Source organism: Lissotriton helveticus, chromosome 3_2 (assembly GCF_964261635.1).
Source record: "Lissotriton helveticus chromosome 3_2, aLisHel1.1, whole genome shotgun sequence".
Lineage (NCBI taxonomy): Eukaryota > Metazoa > Chordata > Amphibia > Caudata > Salamandridae > Lissotriton > Lissotriton helveticus.
Genome location: NC_136062.1, coordinates 202,166,616 through 202,183,828, shown reverse-complemented (window position 1 = coordinate 202,183,828; position 17,213 = coordinate 202,166,616). Strand labels below are relative to the sequence as shown.

Sequence of the window (17,213 nt, the reverse complement as noted above, 5' to 3'; positions counted from 1 at the left end):
AAGAAAGCTGAAGGGTCACCCTAAATGCCATAGGTTGTTGATAAACTGCCAGTTTGCCTGTACTGTGCCATGTTTGGGAACTTTCAAGGAATATGTTTGCAACACATGAAAAGCAGGGGGAGATTATGAACATCCAATTGGAAGGAAACCTGAGATCTTTATAGCTTCTTTCTGTTCTGTTCCACAATATTAACCATATGGTCTTGCAAAATTTACTCATCCTCAGCCAATCAAAATTATGCTTTCGGCAAGGGCTTATGAGCACCAATTGATTCTGATAAGTGCCAGGCCACCTTTTAAAAAAATGCGTTATAGCCTCCAGCTTTCTGAGATGTCGCAAAGGTGTTTCTCTGTTTTTTGGATCCTCTTTTCCTCAGCGTAGCATCCCACTGTTTTTACAAAGCCTGACTGGACTACGGAAATAGAGTTTATTTCTGGCTCCCAAAATATTGGTTATCTCTCTTACAGAGAGTGCAAATAAAGGTATATTTGACTATGTTATGTCAGTGGCTTAATGCTTTGAAGGGAGTGGCATACTTGTCAATCAGGCTGCTCCTTTTAGGTCGCAAAACTATAAGCTGGCGCGTTCCTCTCAGATGTGTGGCTCCCAATCACCAACACACTTCTGATCCCTAGACCTACCAAAGTCAGAGCTGGAAAAATGGCTTTCAAAGCTGTGGATACAATGATCTGGAATGGCCTCCCATCGAACCTCAGCCAAAAACAGCACTTGCCATCTCTTAGGAAGCATTTAAATACCTCTCTGCTTAGTCTAAAGATAACTGTTATCCAGGATGGTAGGTCTCTCCTGCCCTGAAGTCCATCCATAGCAGACTTTCATGTAGCTCGAAGCAGCTCCTACCAGTAGCTGCTCTTTATAAGTAACAGTTTGGATTGTACTTGTATAAACTTGATTAGGAACCCCCCTGATTAGGTCTAGCCTTCCAAACAGCTTTAAATGTCTTGCCCAAAAGGCCTGATCCATGCCAAATTTTCTGAGTATCCCGAAAAGATGCTTTTGCTTCCAACTAATTAAAATGAATGGTAACTTGAGTTAATTTCCATTGTGGATATACTGAAAGGCTGGAATGCACCTGACCCTCCTGGACCTGTGATGAATACCCATGTTTTACAACACTAACCCTAACACTGGGTTATAGCAGTTGCTAGATCCTGTGTCAGGCTGTTATGGACCGTAGGGCCATGATATCTTCCATACAACCAGGAGATATTGTCCTTTATATGAACAGTGTTATTCATTTAATGATTAAGGTGGGGTGCAGACTCTGATAGGGGAATGGAACCAGATGAGCCACTGATATGAGAGAGGCTGCTGATTCCACTGGAACACACTTGAATTCTGGAAAACATCAGCAGCTCCGCGGTGCCAGCAAATGGACCGGCCTCACTGTTTACCAGGATGTCTCATCAGAGAATGCAGAGAGTGACAGCACTCTCAAAGAAATGCTTGATCTGGACACTAGCTCAGGACTGTTGAGGCAGGCTCACTGTTACAGGCAGGGTCACTTTTGATCTATCATGGATTGGTGAAACAGTCGAATTAAGGTCATCTCCACGTCAACAGGGAGGCAATGCACGTGTCTTTGGCTTTTCATTTACAAAACTTTTTTTAGGTGTGTTAGTACAGTTGGTTCTACTGAAGCGATCAAGGCGATAACTCCAAGAATGCCTTAAGTTGGTTTACGAAAACCCAAAAGACCACTGCGTCCTGGGTGACATAGAGCCCTCTGGCTGTCTTACAGGAGGCAAAGAGAGTCCAGGATGTTCTCGACCATCAGCAGATTCAAGAACCCCTCTACTGTGTATTTCTTCCACGGCAGTTGAAGAGAATATATTGACCTTAGTGTGGCTCTGCCCTCTATTTGGGGAAAGGGGTGCATGTAGGAAGACAGAAAAAAGCCTCCATGAAAAGGCAAGTCGTTTTCCCAATGAAACTTTACATTTTTATGTTTGTTTGTCCTTTTTTATAACACAAAATGCAAAATCTAAAGTTTCAGCTTCAAAGATAGACATTGCCCAGTTTTTCCATATACTGAAAACAAATCATAGGCCCCGCTCCACCATTCTCTTGACAGTAATATGCAGTATTGAGTTTTGTATCAGTCGGTCATTTACACATATTGTAACTTGTCATCCATGCCACCATCCCTACACTGACCATCCCGCTGCCTGCTCAGAGAAGCAGCCTTCTTAGTCAATGGCTTACTCAGATCTTATTTTTTTGGTGGAGCACAGTGCACAACCTCAGTTCCTGCTACCAAACACTAGCCCAGAGCATGATAATATAATTCTTTATTCAAATAATATTTTTCTTTCAATCTTTGAAATAATTAATTAATGTTCCCAAACATCATGTACCTTGGAGATTCCAATCAGCTCCCAATTTCGGACACCATCCCGTCTAGTCTGATCCGGTAACAATTTTCGGTCCCATAGAGGAGTGCCCCCTGATACCACACCCTTTCATCATGTGTCTATCATAGCCTTACTATAAACATGAGCTTTCACTGATGTTTATTCAGAGAGCTCATTTTAGGTATATCCACCATAAATACCCCTTTCACCCATCGCATACCTATTCATCTTCTGTAAAAGCTTTGCTTGTGATGAGAAACTCACCTCACTCTGCACCACTAACTGAGAGGCCCAGTAGTAAGTTGTAATGTCCGGCGGCAGTATCCACCATCTACACCTATTTTCCATGTAGTTATCTCTATAGACCTTATATCCCACAGTAGAATTCGTAGTAAACCATCCACTCAAATGAAGACGTCTTTTAGTGCACTATGTAGTGTTTGGAAGCCGGTACAAAAGCTTAAGCAAAGTGGCCGTTTCAGAAAGCACTGTCCTTCCCACTAATGAAAAAGGCACTTTTCTCCAACGCATTACATCCCTCTTTTAGAGTGCAAATGCTTTGTTAAGATTATTTAGTAAAAATTATATCTAATTCCTAGCAATTCTAGGTGTACTAAAGGGGCTTCTCACGTCAGCATTCAGCGGCCATTCCAGAACCAGAAATTTGGGCCAGTTCTAATTTTAGTGCAAAAGCACGTACGGGAGAGTGGATAGTCGTTTCTGGGGTTTCTCCCAAGATAATTCATAATGGTATAATTTTTTTAACCCTTACTTAGGTAATATGTTTTTTATAATATAAGATGATCTAGGAATTATATTGGGCAGGGACCCATTTTACCCAGTACCTCAAACAGAAGCAGCCGTTCAGCAGAGTCAAATGCATTCTGTAAGTCCAAGGAAACCAGTACTTCTAGTACCGACTGCGACTATCGTACTGTAGGCAGCAATTAGATGCCATAAATGCAACCTTGCAGATCTATTCGGCATGAATAGCATTGATGTCACTATATTCAGTTGATTTGACAGCACCTTTGCAACCATCTGAGTTTTCCAATTTAGTAATATAATTGGTCTGTAGGAGGAAAGGTCCTCGGGTCTTTCCTTGTCTTGTATATCTGCGCTACTTTGCCCTTTTACCGTCTTCCAGCGTTGTCTGAAACATATTCAACACATGACCTTTCACTTTACTCAACAAACAGTTAAGGATCCAATCAGGAGTCTGTTTGGCTCTGGAGCTTAACCACTTTGCAGTTCTGAGATAGCTTCTACCTATTTGTCCTCAGACAGTTCATTATCTTGCTTTTCTATATCCATCTTGTCTACTTTTAGTACAAAGAATTCTTCTACAAAACATGCAATTTTCTTTTTCGCTATTTCCAATCTGGAAAGCTAAAATGTAGCAAATAGTTCAAGAATGTGTCTGCTAATGTGTTGGCTATCTCACTGTCCCTTTTCACTAAAGTATTACAGTCCTATCTCTATTGCTTAACCCATTCATTCTCACCCTCGCTCTTTCCACCACCAAGTAAGTAGACAGCCTTGTTACCGCATAATAGCAGGTAATTTTATTGCATGTCACCCCCACCAGTGCCTTATGCTTCTCTTTTGTACCCCCATTTGTCGTCCCACATTGTTGTCTTTATCTATGGTATACAGTTTTTTCTGATATGACTCCATCTCATTATTTTCAAGTCAACTGTCCGTTGGGTTTCCTCAAAATTCAGATCTGTATGTACGGTTGAGTGTCCAACTTTACTCTGTCATTAAAGTCCCACCCGCCCAGCCTCAAATCTTCCTGCCTGCTTCCACTCACTGACTTTATAATAATACTGAAGCTTGTAAAGCGCAAACAGCTACCTCACCTGGAGGTGTCCCGGCACTATGTGAGCAGCTAGATGGGAAAGTGACAAAGGTGGTTCAGATTCTCTGAGAAAAGAGCCAGGTCTTTAATTGCTTCCTAAACCCTGCTTCTGAAGTTGCAGCCTGAATGGAAGGCGGAAGAGCAATCCACAGCTTAGACGTGCCAGCAGAAAAGGTCCTGCCTCCAAGACGAGCCTTTCTGACTCGCGGGACGTGTAGTTGAAATAAGGAATTTGAACGCAGGCATCTCGCCTTCAGAGTCTTTATTAGTGGTGAGTGGTCTTTGATACTCTTTGCCACATATTTTATATCTCTAAATCTAAGTATTGTATCAGTGGTTATGAAAAAGTAAACCAATGTTGAAAATAAGTTATCTGCCTCTAAGTAATACGCGAATTGCCCTTCTCCTGCACATGACTATATTACTATGCGCTTAAAAATCCAGAACTTCAACACACCCCTTCACTTTTGAACTCCAGCCCACTGGTGAGGTATTAAACCAAATGTTATTCATTGTCTAGTCTAAGGCCAGATTAAAAATTCCTGCTAATCTTAAATTAGCCTTCTGTGCTTACATCAACACTTCGAACAGGTTTTCCAATACAGCAGCTTGGAATACAGAGGGCAGATATGATAATACCAGCAAAAAAGATTCACCATCACTTTTTCCTGAGACTTCCACATAACATCCCAGGAGATTTACCTACTGTTTTTGTCATTTAAAAGGGGTGTTATAGTTGGCATGTGCGAGCAACTGGCATCTCCCCTTCGTATAGATTTACAATTACTTCCAATTAAAAGTGTCTCTTGCAATAAGACCACGGTGATATGGTTTTCAATGTAAAATCAGCGTATTCTGAAAATGTTGGCTCAGAATTTGCAACTACCACTGTTTGCTGAAATGCTGTACATGAAAACCAAAAATTAATTATCTCACTTTCCCTCAAACCACAGACCTCAAACGTTTGCCATCCCAATGCCACATCACAAACAAACTAATCACTACCAGTTCAGAGAATGTTTTGAAACTTGGATGTTCCACCTTCCTTTGTGAAGTCTTTCATCTTTTGTATTGCTGAATCTATAGTCATCCAGGATGCCCTTGGGATGCCCTTGGGTAGCAGTGTCCTCAATAAGTCTTTCTCATTTATTCATTCAGACTGCCCGTCACCTGAACTCTATAAAACTAAACCAAATCAGCACCAAATCAGCACCTAATCAGCAGAGGGTGTCAATTTCAAGGGCGGAGATCTAGTCTAGCATCTCTGCCACTGCTCATAGGTAGGTTTATACTTTCTCAGTTCAGTCTGGAACATAGCATTTGTTGCCAGTTGAACTCTGCCATTACGAGTGAGTCTGCGCATTCCCACTGTCCTAAGTATTTCCATATCAGGTCAGGCTATCCGGTATCTCTTTATCATTCAGAGTTCCACCTTGTACCTTTATCATGACAATGTGGTAGCTCCATCATTCGTAGCTTGCATAGGTCAGACATGTGCTTCATTAGGTTTAGTCCCAGTTGCGCTTGCCCCTCTGTTGTCTCTGTTCGACCACCTTTGGCACTAGTCTCATACTTTTGTACCATTTCTTTGTTCTAATGTTGTTCCATGTTTACTACCTTTCCTCCTATAACCATGGTTTTTGGCCATGAGCCTGCCAATCCTACAGCTAGTCTCAGAAATCATCGGTGATAGAAAATGCCAGTCCTGACATTCATCCAGACTCTAAGCAATGCCCAATCGACATCATGCATTTGCATATCTCTGATTCTTTATTTTTTAACTTGCTTTTTATTAGTCCATAAAAGACCATCAGAATTATAGGTTGCAAAGTGTGATGCTTAGTCTAGTATGCAGGTGGGCAATCATTCATAGCAATAGGTAGACATTGGAGATAAACCATACAAGTTGTGTAATCATTTGAGTCCAGCACTCATATCTCTGATTCTTAGTTCTCGGTTTACCGTGTCAAAGCTTTGCCACTGCTTCTTCACCACCTGAATGAAGTCTGAAAACTACAAGAACTTTTCCTAGCCTAGGCACCTGTAAGGTGGCATCCCTCTCTTGAAAATTGAAGAGACATTCTTGTCTGTTCTTAAACACTGCTTCTTTGAGTGCCTGTTTCACAGTGAAAAAGGACAATCCTGTTAGACAAAACAGTTATGTTATAAACTCCTTCACAAATAACTCCTTTGTCCCACTGCCTTCTCCAGAACGCCAACAATCCTGAAATGGTTGTATCTTGATCTCTTCTCAGCATCTTCCATTATCAACACTTGCAGTTGGTTGTCAGTATGGATGTAAGTGGTTGTAGCTCTCTTAGGAACATATGCTTCTCCATTTAGTTTTGCTGCTGTATTTTCTTACTCCTGATCTTATCCCTGTTGCCTTCCTATTCGAATCTGAGGAGCAGAAAGCTATCCTTCCTACAGCAGTGTAAGGAGGAAATATCTCCAGTTCCAAAACTGTCGCGCCTGCAAAGGTTCACATTTCTAAATGTTCAGGGGATCACTCACTTGATTCCTTCTTTGGGGAATGTTTCATAAAAGGATATCCTCTCAATTGAGTTCCTTAACTCTAAGCCAGGGACACACAGTGATTATACCATCATCACTTTAGGGGTTAGTAGAACAGGCAGAGGGTGTTAAAGGAGGCAAAATCTTTAAGAACTGGAGTATCTCGATACAGTCCCTACGACTATTCGGTATCCTCTCCCACTTGAACATTTCAACAACGAGTAAGCCAGGCCAAATCAGACAAGAAGAGTTACTCGGTCTTGAGGAACACCCTGAGTAAATATCTGGGCAGACTACAAACTTGGCCAGAGAGATTACCCTGACACCCACTTAACACAAGAGCACTGAACCTGAATGGGGCTGGCTAGAAGACACACTAAACACAATTAGAAAGCTGCGATGACAGGAGATAACAAAAGCATACAGGCTGATAACTCCTTATAAGTATACTCCTGGAATATCAATGGACTTTCCAGCAAATTGGGTGATCCACTGACCCTGCAGTATCTACGCTCCTCCCCTGTGGTGTTATTGCAGGAGACCTGGGTGATGGAATCTGTGTCACTGTAGAGTTTCTGCAATTTTTCATTCTGGCAACCATTGCCCTAAAATATGGGCACTGAAAATGGTGTCTCGCAACCTATATTTCAACTGATGAAATGGAAGGTAAAGAACTAGAGGGCAAAGAGTAGGGTCTGGAATTCATGGAGCTAGCCCTGAAAAAATCTGCTAGTGTCCTAGCCACCATTGTTATAGTGAATGTATAGATAATGGCAGAGTCCCTGCCTTATGGAATGGGTCAGTTATCTTGACAATATTTAAAGGGGCAGACAAAAGAAAGCCAAGAACTACAGAGTAGTAGCAAGTGACAAAGTAGCAAACCATTTCGCTGCAAAATTCGAGAGAAACTACAGACACGAGAAAATAGCATAATTCCACTGAACCAGACTGGTTTCACCAAACAAACAGGATCAATAACAAACATCATGGCCCTTTCCCTGCTGGGTGACTTCGCAATGTATTATAAACAGACTGTCTATCTGTGGTTTATAGATTATAAATCTGCATTTGACAAGGTAAACCGCAGCAAAGTATGGTCAAAACTCACAGCCTGGAATGTGGCTGGTGGCCTGCTAATGGCACTACAAAGGATGCATGCACATTTATCTATCACGATTAAATTGGAGGATGGTTCCCAACTGTCCAGGATCATACAAACAATCAAAGTATTAAAGCGGGCTATGTACTGGCACTGACTCTTTTTAAATTCTTCCTCTCAGATATTCCTCCCTTACTAAACAAAGTCAACAGTCATGCCCCAAAACTGGGAGGAATGGGGGGTACCCCGAAACTGGTCCTAGGATGCTTGTTTCCAGTCCAGGAATGACCTGGCTTGGCAGTTTGGGCTGGACTGTTCCCATGAGGCATAGGGTCAAGACTGATTTGCATATGGCTGGGTCTGAACTGGGGTGGCGAAGTGAACTAAAGAATAAAGATGCATTCAACCCAGATCTGTGACTGGGGGTGAGCGTCTGAAAAGTTTCAGGCTCTGTCCATCCTCTCCTTGTGTTTTCTTTTCTCTTGCTTCATCTCCGCATTTTTAAAAATCTGGAAATGTGTCTCGGTCAAGGCCATCATACAGATTGTAATTGTTCTTGTGATGTCCTGCTTCAATTACGCCTATGCTCTTTACTTAGGTCTTCCCAAGACTGCAGCTTATCCAAAATCAAACAGCCAGATAGGTCAATCATCAAACTAGATACAACCATATTAAACCTTTGCTAAAGGATACTCACTGGCTCCCAGTTGCTCAGAGAACCCTGTTTAAAGTGGAATGTATGATCTTCAAAATCCGCCATGGTAAAAGTCCCACCATTGTGTCTTCTAGAACATGGAACTACAACCACACGCACAATCTCAGATCAGCACACCACATTCTCTTAGAGGTTCCCAAGTTCAATAGGAAAAGATGGGGGAAACAGGTTTGCTGTGCTGGCTCCTGGTGTTTAGAACTCCTTCCCAGACGAAGTAAGAGCCACTACCCCTTACAAGCATTTTACAACCCTGCTAAAAGCATGACTTTTCAAACAAGCATATAATAACTAGTCTTGCATTCTGCTGCTATTGCTCTTAGCACTATGAAACCAGTTGGTTAACGTGTGCTTTATAAATTCCTTTTAAAATAGCATAACAAAACATAACATTGTGTCTGCAGAAGTCTTCAAAGAATACAACAGAGTGAGTGAAGCGGACTGGCACTTGCCCGTAGACACAGATGTAGTCAATTGCTATATGAACAAAGTTCACATATAACATAACACTTAAGGCCTCATTTAGAGTACCTCATAAGCTCTTATGAGTACAGTAACTCACGTTACCAGACCCATTGAGTGTATGAGTAAACAGAAAAACCGCGGGACCATTTAAGTTTTCACTGGACTCCAGCTGCCAAAAACACATAGAAAAAGCGATGCCAAGAATGATCCATAACCAGGAGAACTGAATGCATTCCTTCCAATTTCCTGGGTATTCCCCATTTATCAGTGGACCCTAAGTATCCATCTTTAAAAAAAAAAAAAAATTATTAAATCTTTTTATTGCAAATGAACAATATAAGGTGATCACCACATACAAGTAATACAATTATTGCAGTGCATTTGCCGGAAAATCACAGGTTTCACACATCTGTTTCTGATGCAATGACTCTCTGGGTTCTGCCTATTTCGTTTGGAACTCACAATTCATTTAGCTCGTCAATGGGGGTGATTCGCGGGGGCTCACATATGTTAACACGGTAGTCATTCCAGTTGGACCATACCGCAACCCATTTTCGGGGGCAACCCCATGCCATATACACTGTCTTGTCTTGGACCATACACCAATCCATATCTTTCTTCCAGGAACTAAGTGTTGGTGGTGTGGCTGCCCCCCACAATCTTGCTATGTTTCTCTTTGCTATGGCGAGTCCTAAGGTTACCCATAGTTTCCCTTTTGATGTTAAATTTGTAGGTTCCCAGATATTGAGAAGGCAACGCTTAGCCTCTGGACGCAACTCATCCCCCCACACCTCATACATACAGTTAAGTACCTGTATCCAGTAGATCTGCAGCACCTGGCACTCTTACAGTATGTGGAAGAAAGTACCCACCTCTCCACATCCCCTGCGACAGAGTCTGCCTTCGCTGCGCCCCATCAGGACCAGTCGTGTGCCAGAGATGTAGACCCGATGCAGGTGTTTCAATTGGATCAGTCTAGGTTTCGCTGAGATCGCTATTTCCTTAGAGGATGCAAGTGCCTCTCTGCATTCTTCCTCATCTATTTCGAGTCCATCTGCCTCCCATTTCCCCCTAAGAGCCAGCAATGGGTCTGGAGTGTGGTTAATGGGTTTTTTGTATGTGAGGGAAATAGCCCGTTCTGGGAGGTGGCCATCCCGCAGCCTATCTTCAAGAGGGGAGGCCTCTGGGATTTGGGTCCCTGGGGGAATATTGGTCTGAAGTGAGTGTCTGACCTGAATGTATCGGAAATGTTCTGTTTGAGCTAGATCATAGGTGTGCATGAGCATATCGAATGGTATTACCCCTGTCGGGCCCCACAAATCGTTGACCAACGATATTCCGATCAGGTCCCATTCACGGAATCCTTTAGTTCGACTAAGTGTTCCCAGTCTTTCCGAGGCCCACAGTGGTGTTGCTAAAGTGATTTTGTCAGCCCAACCCAGTTTCTTTTGAACTATATGCCACAGCTGTACTGAGTGTTTTGTAGGTCCCGTGAGGCGATACCTACCCGGCCTTGAGTAAAGCTCAGCCTCAAAGTTCCCGCCCGGAAGGAGCCATCTGTCCATTCCATACCCTGGGTCATTCCCCGCACAGTAGGTACCCTGGTTAATGGTCGAGAGATGCGCCGCCCAATAGTATTTCCAGATGTCCGGGAGCGCTATCCCTACATCAAACCACCACCGCGTGAGTTTTTGTAGGGATATACGGGGCATTCCGGACCAGAGAAGATCTCTCTGGGTGGCTCCGATGGCAGCAAAGTATTTTTGTGGCACTAGGTCTGGGTAGTTCTGAAGGGCGTAGAGAAACCGCGGCAGCGCCATCATTTTGAATAGCGCTGCCCTGCCCAGTAGAGACAGCAGGAGCGTTTTCCAAGTGGCGGTGTCTCGCTTGAGCCTTTGCAGTGGCGGCAGGAGATTCCTCTCGTATCGGGTGGCCCGATCCATGGAGACATAGATTCCGAGGTATCTGAATCCATCTGCGGCTATCGGTATCAGGCAGTCACTCGGGAATAACGGGGGGTCCCCATGCAGGACATAAAGGAGTAGTATCCATCTCTTAATGACACGGTTGTTCAATCCTCCAGATTTACCGTAATGGCTGTTAACGGTAACTCTTGGGGACTAAATTACCTGCTCTGTTACCTGAGACCTCTTAATGAGGCTCCAGGTAACTGCAGCCTGAGAATGTTCAGTGTTTTATATAGTTTGTAAGGCAGAGGTTTGTATAATGAAAAGCAAGCACAATTTCAGCATGTAAGAAAATGTTGTCACAAGGAGCCAGTGTTTTGACCAAGATCACAATAGTTTCTTCTGTGGGGAAGGTAGGATAAGATCTTGGATCTTGTGTTCCCAATTTCAGTAGGTTAACCTCTAAGACACCTCACTTCCTGTGCTCTGGGAGTAAGCAGACATAAACTGACTGCATGAAATTGCCTAAAGGTAGAGAGAGGACATGCAAACTGCTGCTAGGCCACCAGGGTCGCTGCTGAGCACGTCACTGATATTAGAAATGAAGTAAAAATAAATAGAAACAGCGAGAAACCATTAACATTTATTTTTGTTTTATAGCAGTTATTGATAGATCATGTCATTACATGAATGCATATTGATAGGGTACAGACAGGGTAGAGAACATGAAGTGGATGTGAAGGCATATGACTTTTTTTGCAACCAGAAGGACACAAACATTTAGTGGAGGGGCTTTGTCTCAATATATTTACAGAGATGTAAATATTTGCATTGTTACTGGGTTATCAGGGGAGGGGATATTTTCAGGTTCTCTGTGTTTGGTTATTCTAGAGCCAGGAGGTTACTAAAACCATATCCTGCCCATCGGCTTCACAGTTTCCCATCCATTGATTTCTGGTTCATTTGCCAAATGAGATTGCTCTTGTCCCAGACTCTGTGTTGATTAATAGAGGTAATGAGGCTATCCACCAGACAAACAGTGGCGGGGTGAGGGGGTGACAGGCACTATAAAGCGGCATTACCTACTAGTTCCCCCTCCCTGCTGAGCGACACAAGAGTGTCAGCATCTCCAGGAATTAAGTATTGATCCTTCGCTATGATGTCCAGGAATGAAGCGTTCATCGCCCTATCAAACAAATAGTCTCCGGTGATAAAGCATCCACTTCCCGATTGATTAAAAAAGTATCTAGGAATAAAAAGATTAATCTTCCAACAGATGAGAAGTCTCTAAAAGTCAAGGCTGTGTCTGCAGACAGATAAATATTCGCCAGGAAAACAAGATTAATGTGCTGAAGAGTCTCGAGGGATACAAAACCAATCTCTGGAAATGCAAAATTTTCCACAAGGCATAGGAAATCATTCAGCTAAAAAAGAAATCATGCTCCCTGTTTATAAGAATCACTTAAAGGCAAATTTAAAGAAAAGTAAAAATACATTCTGGCCACATGATGTAATATTAAGGTCACCTGACTAAGGAACCTTTGTGGGCTTCGAAGATTGTGTACTACTTGCTCTGTGTAGTCATTTGGAAAGTCCATTAAAATATGTTGGCCCTTTGCTGGCTTTGTCACAGGATCCAAGATACACCCCACTGATGAGACCTAATAAGACGCAAACCGGTCTGAAGTTGCTTGTTTTTTCTTCTGCAAGGCCTCATCTAGCAGTTCAGAATCGACTGTTCCGAGGTGGAGACGGGACAGTGCTGATTTGCATATGTCAGACCTCTGTCTAGAAAGAGTGGGTGAAAAGCATTGGATTGACAATTGCCAGTGGTTTCCATTATTTGTAAGCATTCCTCTCTTCACGTTTTGAGTGACAAAATGGGGCCCACCGTAGTGCAAGGATCGACAGATGCGTCACGCATCTGTTGGCATAAAGAGAACGCATTGCTGGAGTCGTATCCCAAGCAAGACGCAAATCCAGCAATGCTTAGAAATGCCTGTTCCTATTGTGCTGCGTCACTTCTTACGCCTGCTTCAAGCAGGCATAAGGTTAGGACGCAGTGGCATCGTAGAAGTTACCCAGTAAAATCTTGTAGATTTCACAGCATTAATATTACGAGGCTTTCTTGCGTCGGAACGCCCACCCTGCATACATTATACCTGACGCATCTCCCTAGATGCATCACGTTGTAAATGTGTCGCACCGTGGTACAGTTTACGATACCGCTGCATCACAAAAGTGATGCAACAGCAGCGTAAAAGTGTTGCAAGGGGTTTGTAAATCTGCCCGATCTTGTTTACACTGATAGGTATTTATTTCCAGAGCATTCCGGTAAAAATGGGTAAACGATCCTCCCTATGTTCAGACCACCTTCCCAAGTGCAACGGATGGAGTAGCGTGGTATATGTCTACTAAAATGTGTTTTGGGGTATCGTCAGTGGTATGAGGAGCTACACAAATGCAACTACAACACAGTACAATACAATACAATTCAGTCCAATACTTCACAATGTCATGGGAAGCATTGAGAAAATGGACTGTGGAAAAATGATAAACATTTATAATACTTTTGCTTATAAATCATTTTATCTGTTTATCCAATATTTTCATTTCATATCTTTATATTTCTGATGCCATCACCTTTGGGGGTCCATTTCATTCTGGACCATTTTCTAGTGTACAGTCTGCTTTCACTTTTTATACTTTTGTTGGATGTCACTTCTGAGTATGTATCTAACGGAATTGGCATATGTCCAGATAAAAGTTTGATATAACATAAATCTGGTGGTTACTGACCCAATGTATTAGTCAAACAAATTATAAACAAATAAAGGGTAATGTTGTGATGGAAAAGTCCTCTGCATGGTAAATAAAAGACATGTACCCCTACCCTGAGTGCACAACTGTACTGTTGTCTGCATCCCTGCTTTTTTTGTCTTGGGTAAATATGTATCTTGTGTGTGCACCATGACACAGGCCTGCCTCATGGATTGCGGTCCGATTGGACAAGGAAGCGGCACCCAAAGCACTACCCTCATAGTGGTAGAACACTACCCCTTCACCAAAAGCTAGGCAGCACAATTGGAGTGCTGGCCGCATACCGTGTAGTAATCAGTAGTAGTAAGCATCCTTTTTACCCTATGTCACTGGAGTGAGACCTACTAGCTATAGAGCACTATGCAGCACTGGAGTAGTGACTGCGCTGGACGTATGTGTGTCTGGGAAGGGTAAGGGACAGGGGTGGAGTGGAGTAAGTGCTGTGCATTGCATATATTGTTAGTGCATATACTCAGTATATGTATGCCTGCTGGAAATACATTACACGAGAGATGCAGTGCTGAGCAATGCAGCACAATGAAATCATGTGCTGGCTTTGTGCATGAACACATGAATAGTGAAATGTTGTGCAACACACACATGGTGAGTGTGTTCTGGCAGTGTATTTGTTTGAAAATAGCACACCCTGGTACAATACAGAAAGGCTACAGGACTTATCAATGTGCACAGACTGAATGTGTGTGCTAAATGCATGTGTGTCTGTAGTGAAACAATGCATTGACTGGAGAATAAGTGTGCTGTTAACGTACACTCAGTGTAAGTGTGCCTGCAACGACAGACTACATTACGTACCCTGAGTTCCATTTTGGGAAGCCCAGGCCTTCTGGTGAAAACATGAGGAGTCCCCCCAGACGGATTTGTGTTTTTCAGCATTCCTGTGAGCTGGGTGGGAGACACACTGGAGGAATATTTTGTCCCTTTACACTTCCAAATGTTGCTCTTTGATTCAGCGATAGATGGAATCAGGGCCACTGGAATTATGTGATTCTGTGCCCTCAGCGATTTTTGCATGATTACTGATTTGCCATGTTTTCCACATAATCCATAATCTACCACATAATCTGCTAATTTTACTAAAAATAAATTTGTTTCTAGTTCAAACGGATCAAAAGTTACAATGGCGACTCTGGCTCCCACACACTGAAAGTTTTTTTTACAAAGGTTGACTGACCATCCTTCAGTTGCTAATTGCTGTATTTGGGTGATACTAATTAGGGGTGAATCTTTTTCCCAGACGCTGTTACCAGGTGTAAAAATGACAAAATAATGAGCTAATACTATAACAAAATGTGCACATTATGCCACATTATTTGGTCCTCCTCTGGCGCATAATTTCAGTGGCTCTGATTACAAACAAGGGGCTTGGACAGACCTCAGAAAGGGAGATAAGCCTGAAAAGGGAATCATAAAGACTAGGAATTGGATCCCCGAATGAACCTTTTGATGCACATATCACTGTGGCTCACATCCAGGTGTGAACTCTTGTCGCTCTCATGAACTGTGTTGTAGGACAATCAGTTATGGTGTCTTGCATACCATGACAGGCAGCCTTTCAAGAAGAAACAAGAAAATAAAACATTTACACTTCAAAAGAAGCAGTACCCCTAAAATAAAAATTCAAAGACTCATACCTAAATCATATATGTGGTGTCTGGAAAAGGACTATAAGAAGTGGAGGTTGAGACCCTAAAACTGGTAAAAAGGCAAAGCTCTCGCAACCACAATTTAGTATAATCAAAGACAGAATGTCTAAACAAGGTAGGTAACAGTTCAGTAATAAGCAACAGCAAATCCGTGTGTCTTTATGTCTTGTCCTTCAGGAAGGTTGTTTATTAAATCCACATTCAGCCGACACGTGTTTCGTCGTATTAGAGTTGAGTCAACACGACTCTTCAGGGCTAGTGGAGAGACCCACTGGTCAGTAGATCGGATTTAATTGACGTTTCTGGTGGACAATTCGGTATATGAGGATAATAAACCTCAGAGATAGGTAGTAATTTTCCGCTCTGGATTTAGAGCAATTAATTAGTCTTCAGTATTAGTAAGTTCCAATCAAGTATGGTGAATGCACGCAAGGGAATACTGGATACGTGTGCGTACCAGACCTTACCGGGAGGGGATCCAAAATAAAGGTTTCCAGAAATCAGTTACGGTTCGATCCCTCTGTGGATTGCGAACGAAGTTGCGGTATCCCTCCTCTGTGTGTTCCCGGTCGCCGTCTTTCGAAACACGGCGACCGGGAACACACAGAGGAGGGATACCGCAACTTCGTTCGCAATCCACAGAGGGATCGAACCGTAACTGATTTCTGGAAACCTTTATTTTGGATCCCCTCCCGGTAGGGTCTGGTACGCACACGTATCCAGTATTCCCTTGCGTGCATTCACCATACTTGATTGGAACTTACTAATACTGAAGACTAATTAATTGCTCTAAATCCAGAGCGGAAAATTACTACCTATCTCTGAGGTTTATTATCCTCATATACCGAATTGTCCACCAGAAACGTCAATTAAATCCGATCTACTGACCAGTGGGTCTCTCCACTAGCCCTGAAGAGTCGTGTTGACTCAACTCTAACACGACGAAACACGTGTCGGCTGAATGTGGATTTAATAAACAACCTTCCTGAAGGACAAGACATAAAGACACACGGATTTGCTGTTGCTTATTACTGAACTGTTACCTACCTTGTTTAGACATTCTGTCTTTGATTATACTAAATTGTGGTTGCGAGAGCTTTGCCTTTTTATGTTTGAGAGAGTCTTTGGGTTTTCTATTTGAACGGTTAAGGGCTTTTCCCGTTCGCTCTTTACGCACCGCACCCTTATTTGTTTTAAATGTACCTTTAACGTTGACTCTAGGTAGAGCGCCCTACTTCCTCTGAAACCAAAAAAAACCCTGTATGGTTAACCCTAAAACTGGTAATCTGCCAAGCATCCAAATGTGCTGTGTGAGGAGGGAAAGCTCTGCTAGAGTTCTGCCTGTGCCAAGGACTTGAGGTCTATTCCTTCTACTCTCCCTGCTGGTTGAGGGGACATTACCAGCAGAAACCAAGACCACCTGGCTGGAGACTGGAGCACCAGGGCCTGTATACTTGCCAAGACCAGTGTGCCCTGTGAGGAAAAGCGGAGCGCTGGAGGCAGCGAGGTCCAGTGGGGACTGCTACTGAGATTACTCTCTGTGCAAGATGTAGGTTGATGCCTGTTTTCAGGAACGGTACGGCGACCCTTGTGTGCCTGTATTGGGACGTTGTGCTCTAGGCTGTAGGAGGAACTCCGTTGGGAAGTGCTTGGCCTGCACAGTCTCATTGCAGTGACCCCATGTGCCAGAGGTGGCCATGATTGATCTTATTAGGCCAGGAGCATTGAGAGTTGTGTCCACCTTTACTGGCGACCCTATATGCCAGGAGGGGCCGCCCTGGTGAGAGCTATTGCA

General features: G+C 43.0%; 1 protein-coding gene across 1 annotated transcript in view; it reads left to right on the top strand.

Moving 5' to 3' along the window:
- The window catches only part of INSYN1 (inhibitory synaptic factor 1), a 323,884-nt gene that overhangs the window by 132,402 nt on the left and 174,269 nt on the right, over positions 1-17,213 (top strand). The window lies entirely within an intron of this gene.